The following is a 7,522-nucleotide window of genomic DNA, read 5'->3' on the forward strand; positions in this document are numbered from 1 at the left end:
CCTGCCTGCCCTTCCCCCTTCCCCGATGTCCTTTTCATGAGCTCCGCCACTTTCTATCCACGCTCCTCTCCCAGCCACCAAATATGTTTTATCGGCTTTTCTCATCGGATTAAATAACTACCAAAGTCATATCATCCCCCTATATAGCTGCCTCTTTTTCCATCTCTTATTTATATATATATGTATATGTATATGAAAATATCGCAACAACATTCAACTCCTATACACGCGTTCCAACTTCAACTTTACTATCTATTACAAATGGTTTTATTTTTAGTGCTCAGCTTATGGAATTACAGAGGTAAAATTCTTTCCCGGATTGTAATTCTAGAGTAAGGGTATCACGTTCTTAGATGATGGGTCGTAGATCGCTGGCACGACGAGTATAGTAGCAGCAATCGATTCGAAAAATTGTCCATAGGGTCTCATTTCTTGGAACGCGACTAATCCGCTTTAGAGAGCGGCCGTAAGCTCGGTGAAGGGAAGACAGGGGCCATTGGCACGTCCACCCCCGAACTGCGGAGACGCTGGCTCGCAATCAGAACTATGGCACGAGCCCTTCCAAAAGTAATCAATGTTCCGGTAAAGACTTATCAGTGCTCGCCAACCGCATCCAACCCCTGCTTCCATTACCTCTTACCATCCACGAGCATGCACGAACACACGGGAGAGCCTTGGTCTTGGTTATCCTTAACACCGACCAGCGAAAAACCGCTTAATTCCACCTATAATTCTTCCAGCTCGCCGCTATAAAAACAGTTTCGCTAATATAACTAACGTGTCCCTATAGAAGTCCTACCATCGCAGAATTTTTCCACTTCTCTTTCAACTTAATTTCTCGCTTCAGTCGCTTTCCTTTTTTTCTTTCACTAAAAATACCTCCGCTACTCCGTTTTCTCATTTTATCGAAAAGCGTTATTAATCCTTTTCAGTTTCAAATGGGAACTTGATGAAACTAGACTTAAGGAGCGGAACTTATTGACTGAATTTACGAGAGGTCACCGTGGAGAGCACGTAAAAATTACGAAGATTCGAGACCTGGAAAAGTCCGCAAGTAGTTTGGAGTGGAGTGGGGAGGGGAGAGTTTAAGGGGGAGGAGGGGATAAATAGGGGCGAGAAAAGAGGAAAACAAGATAGATTGGCGGGCGGGAGGGGAAGTGGAGAAAGGACGGTGGGAAGAGTAGGGTTGGGGTGGGAGGAAAGGGGGTGGATAGATTGCGAAGCCGCGAGGTGGGTTCGGTGAGTCGGGGTCGCGCGCGGCTTCCCGTTTGTTTCGCGCCGGAACAAAGGAATCTCGGATGACAAATGCCAAGCGTGCACGCGGTCAACCGGATTTCCAAGTAAAGAGAAAGAGGGGTAGGGGGTAGGGAAAACTGCGGCGGGCTGATTTCAAACAGCCACCACCGGTTCACAGAAATGCCCAGGAAAAATATCCCCGTTCTATTCACAGATGGATGCAGCTATTTGCGAATTATATCCTTCTGCATTTATATCAATTGTCACCGAAGCTTAGCGATTCTATACAAAATCAATTCTCTCGAAATGCGCTCATTTTTTCAAAGCCTCGAGAGGTCATCGGCAGTGACCATAAAAAACGATCAACCAAGTACGACGATTCGTTCTGCGAAATTTCTCCAATTGAAGAGGATATTGAAAACAAGTGGAAATGGAGGAGCCAGCCGCTAGCATGAAAAATGTAGATTAGATAGGGCAAAATGGAAGTGGCGCAGATTGATCCTTCTAATAGGGAACGAAACTTAACTCTTGAAGTGACTTTTGGATCGGTTCACGAGGAACGACCTCCGTCAAGAAGTCGTCAGATGCGATAACGTCGCCATGACGGATGAAACCCAGACCACGACTCCTGCTGAAGGACGTCGACGAGCCATGAGTCACTTGACCTAGTCCACTCACCGAAATCAGATGAGACCGCCATGCTCCATCTTAGGTCAGGTACGCTTCCTGTCACCAGAGGCTTTTATTATATCGACTATTCGATGCAAATAGAAATTCCACTCTACTTTCTTCCAACAAATTCATGCAATTGAAAATTCAATCTGCCTGCAGTATTTTCAGTTATGTCACTTAAAGGATGGACTTAAATTGTAAGCTACTACTTGCGAAGGAGTTCATTTCCGGTCGTTTCTATACGCAGGAATAATTATCAAAACTGAAGCAGTAGGAGTGCAAGACAGTAAGTGACACGCGAAAGTACCCATTTAATTTCCGCCATCTTCCTTTCACCCGGGCAACTTGGTCGTCTTGTTCCACCGCCTCCCTTTCATCTTATATAAAGTTAATTACATTCTTAGGAGAGCATCATCCTTCTCCTAGAACAGACACCCTTTACTCTCGTTTTGCAATATTTTCGTATTTCACTGTACAGAAAGTCAAGAGACAGTACTGTAGTAATCCTTTTTAGACCACTTATTCCTCATTATATATCTATCGAATAATCAAACTTTCTTCATCGTTTTCTCCCACTTCTCTGTAATTGCTTCAAAGCTTTCTCGGATCTCGATAAAAATCGCTCCCTACTGCTACTCTGTGTCGGCGTCGGAAAATTATTGTCGTGCCCTTGACCAAATTAAGTAGTAAATATATAGTATCTATATATAGAAAGGTAGTATATGTTATAGACTTTCGCTCGACGGTAATATATAATACAGTAATAATGTATTAAGAGTAAAGAAAAGAGGAAGGAGAGCTGATATGGTATAGGAAGGTTGCTTGAGAAGCATTCAAGGATGTGGAGGAGAAATGATATCAGCATTCTGTGCAGGTTATTTTAAGGAAATCCGCCTAATCGTATAAATCTTAGCGAGTAGGGTGCTCGACTAACGAGTAACCCGATATCCGCTCTGGGATCTAGTAGTGTCTGGTCTCGTCGTTAGACTCATGATTCAATAAGGAGTGCTCTGTCCACCTCCCGCCCATCCGCGACCAACTTTGTTTAAGTCCCACAGGGTCGTCTGCGATAACCTTCGGGATAAGGTATTTCCATCGAATAACTATTTTACCCACAGCGAAACGATAAGGACCATCCTTTTTCTCTTCCTCCCAGCTTAAGCTTCCGATAAATCTCATTAACGACGGTATATCCAACGACTACGCTTCTTCTTCTTCTATACTTCTTCCTTCTCTTTCTCTCCTCTCTGTCCTTTTGTTCTAGGCGAAATATTATTTACGCGTTGCTCCCCTTGCTCATACTAATCGTCTCGAGTGAGTAAGAAAATTTTCAAAGTCCTTAAACATCCTTATCGACCCCCCAAACCTACATCCCCTCCCTCTCTCTCATCCCCTCTTCCCAACTGCAGGCAAAATTTGTAAAGAGTTTCCCAAGAGAAATTATTTATAGGCAATTACTTCACTGACAAAATTTATTCAAAATAGAACGAAAAGTTCCAGTTAATACTTTTAAACTCAATTGATATTCCGGCACGGTAGAAAGGAATAAAACTCAATGAAAGATACGATAAAAGATTTGTTGGGATGGCTAAAATAACGCACATTTCATTCTTCAAAAGTTTCTTGACTGTTTTTGAAGTATAAGAAGTATAGAGGAGCAACAGCAGCAGCGATAAGAAAAAGGAACAAGAGGATGACGTCTTTTAACCTGATTCCTGCAATTTTGCAGTTTAAAGTATAGCAGTGGCTGAATGCTTCAAAAAATAATGTTTGCAAATGGTTGAACCTTTGTCAGTTATAACGTTTGTTTCCGGAAGTGCCATATAGTCTTGAGGCGGCTGCAACCGACGCTTAAGGGAGATATAAAGATCACTTTTCGTACAAAAGTCTGCTTTTTTTCAGTAGCGATAGAAAATCGTATCTTATACCCTACATTATACAATATGGCAACCCTATATTTTCTTTATTTCGACAAAGCCAAACTGAGATAAAAAAAGAAACAAAAGAAAGCCTGTCAACTTTTTAAAATATCGTTTAAAGGTAAACTTAAAAATATTTAAAAAATTTTTTAATTACGAAAAATCTGCCGCCGCTATAGTACAAGATTTTGTATAATTTGTAAAAATGATATATTACTCATCAAGGAAACTGTTTTATCGTCCCCATTATTGCGCAACTCGGTACTGTTCCACTAGGCGGCAGGAATTACCGGGTAAACGATGGCAGATTGCGTATAGAAAGATTAGAAAAGATCTCTTATTGGTTGATGGAAAGCTGACAAAAAAATCGATAGGATAAACGAACTAAATGTACGCGGATTTCCATTTAACACCAATGGAAATTCAGTCGGCAATAATCGTAGAGACTATGTCGTAATAGGTCGTTTATGAAGCGAGCCTCCCGTAGAAGGGAAGCTTGTTTCCATTTCCGGGCTGGTCATCTGCGACACTCAAGGGTCTCATATTAGAAAGTAAATGTCCTTTGGGTCCTCTGTCTAGGTTTTGCAGTACTCGATAAGCCGAGTACAGTATACTGGTTCAATAAGGATAGGTGAATGAACAGGGGTGGGAGATAGAAAGAGAAATTATAGGAGAGGTTAAAAAAAGGACAATACTGTGTTGTCGTTTCCTTTCGAATAGCCATGGTCAATGGCTGCAGTAACTATACTTTATTCTTTTATTACTTCGATAATTCCAAGAATTTGCGAATTTAATGTGGAGTAAATTCCCTGGTAATCACTAATTGTTCCACGATCCACTGCCAAAGCATCGTGTTTTCGTTCGAATGAATCTAACAATAAACATGTATAATTAACAAACGGTGAACTTATGATGAAACTTTGACATAATTCACTATATCGTCGATTATCTACCGATATACCGAGCTATTCCTCTCACGATTTTCGTTTGATGAATTACTCTTGATTATCGAATTTCCAAAGTTTCTCAATGTATATAGATATATGTCACTTTTACCACACGCAACAAGGGATTGCGTGTATGCTGTATAAGCAGAATGTATTCTTTGAGAGCTGTACAGGGTGTTCCAATATCTGGCATAGTTTTACGCCTCGAATCAATTGATATAATGAAAAGATTAATTAAACTAGAAACGAACTGGTTAGTGGAAGCGGAATTAAGCGAGTCTGTAAATCTGCATTTTACAGCGCTTGTCCATCTGGACAGAACGAAATGCAGATAAGCGAGTGGTGGACCGCGGAGGACTTGCAAATGGTAGTCGTCTGTTTCGGCGATTTTGCCTGGATTAGCCGAGTCCCGGGGTCGTCGCGACACACACAAACGCAATAAATTAACTAATGAATTTAAAGTACCGCCAACGGAAAACCAAAAACCCCGAATAAAAATAAAATGAATTCGGCCGCAATAATTTTCAGCGTTTACACGAATTTTCTGTTTGGTTCAATGGAAAATTGGTCTATTGTTAGCCTCCGTTACCTCTAATTGGAGAAATTACTGGCACTACTCCTCAGTTTATTGGCATTATATCCATCAGTCATGTATATATTAATATTATAATCAAACACAGCTGATCAATTTTAAGCTAATAATCCGATTACTCGAATAAATATTATCGGTATAATTAGTTTTATCCTTTGGACAAAGTATTTTATCGGAATAACTTGTTTCTGGAAGAAAGCGGTATAGTTTTCGGAGTCGTCAATAAAGTTCAGGAACGAGCTGTCCTCCGGCCTAATCGAGTGAAATGAAAAAACGCTAAGGCAACTAGGGTGCCAGAGTCTTCTCCCGAAGCTTCATAAACTTGTCTCTTGGCTCAAATTTAGCAAATCAAATAGCCATAAAGTACACGCGGTATATTTAATCGCACGCAGCAAGAAGTTAATTTACGAAAAAAAGACGGAAACAAAACGTTAGGCGTCGATGAATATAAAACGAAACTGACGCGTTCAATAAGTTATTAACAAGTATTTATTTACCTCCTGAAGCTATATATACAGACATTACAAAAATAGTCTAACATTGATCGTCTCGAATATTTCCTCTACGTCATTAAGATTAACTAAAAAAAATGAATATAGAAAGAAAAGAATTTAATGTAAACTGACTTGGCTGCCCAGACTGATCGTTCACTATGTATACTTACTTCAAAAAAATTTGTTACATTCCTGCATATATATCAAATATCAAACAAGAATCATGTTCAATTATTATGACAATATACTCGAAGGAAAACTATAGATTAGTCAACGAGGTAGATTTTGGGACGAGGAGATATGCAAGGAAAGAAGGGCGTAGCTGTTAGTTTGTTCTTTAGGTTGGGTAGCAGCGGATCAAACGGCTATAAAGCACACTCGCGGACAAAGTTAATGGCGCGTGTTGCACACAGAGAGAAATTTACACACACACGTATACGTGAGAAAGGAGCGGTGCTGCGTGTCGGTGCACATATTTACCGCGATGATTGATCTCGAAACAAAAGCCGTAAGGTCAGCCCAAGAGGAAGGTTGTGCTCCAAGGGTTGGCCATAAAATGCAAGCCGCCGTTTCCCCGGTTTGCCGGCGTGCTGGCTGAACGCCTCACTCCGCCTCACCTTGCTCTCCCCACGGGCTATTTAGCGCATCTGCCTCCAGCCGACGCCGAAAGTCGCTTTCCTTATACGTGAGTGAGATACGTGCTTCGCAATTCCTTTTTGTATCACTTATCTCCTCCTACCCTGCCATCCCCCCTTCAACATCCAGCCCCCAAAGCCATCAGGCCGCACGAAAACCCATTGCTACCCCAGTGCCGTAACCTTTCAACGTCGGTACACGATATAAACTATTGTAAAATCGTTTATTAAATAAACGAGAAAATATATATATATAATAAGGGATAAAACAATATATAGCTGTGCTATACGGTGCACTTGTTCTGTACTAAAACGATAACTCGCCGACGAAATGGCTGAAGGTGACAGGGCGAGATAGTTTTTTTGGATCGTCGAAGGAATAAAAGTGGCGAATCGCGGAAGCCGACAAGGGCGAGCGGTGCATAATTTATACCATCATAGATGTAATCGCACTTGAATATTCACAACTATGCGCGTCGGCGGAGCTGGTAACTTTATAATTACCAAGTAAATTACATTGCTGGCCCCACTGACTCTCGTGCGAGTCCAATCCCCCCCCCCCCCCCCCCCCGCCCTCGCCCTCGCGGCGGTTAGCTAAATTTATTGAAAATTAAGTCCGATTTTATCGTGTGGAAAGTTTCCAATCTTCCACGCTTACTTTCGCGCTCTCTTTCAGCGTCAGAAGAATTCCTGAAGGAAGTGCCGAAGAAGTACCCGGCAACCTTATCCAGTTCTCCCGTTTCTTCGTCTCTCTCTCCCTCTCTCGGAATCATTGCTAGCTAATTGAGTACCGCACTGTTCAAACCTCCAGTCAAACCCCTATAATTAAAACCACTAGCAGTTTTCGATTCGTAATCAATTTAACCAATGCTCGACGAAACCATAACTGATTCATTTACCTTTAAGCACGATCGCTGAAAGTGCCAATTCAGTTATCAAATTAATTAACTTTGGCCAATTGACAAACTTCGGTCATTGCTGCTGCGACATCCACCTGGACAAATTAATCCACGGGTTCGTTTAATTA

This window comes from Prorops nasuta, unplaced genomic scaffold (genome assembly GCF_024137725.1).
Source record: "Prorops nasuta isolate Cenicafe-Biocafe unplaced genomic scaffold, Cenicafe_Pnas_1.2 PNAS00005, whole genome shotgun sequence".
Taxonomy (NCBI): Eukaryota; Metazoa; Arthropoda; class Insecta; order Hymenoptera; family Bethylidae; genus Prorops; species Prorops nasuta.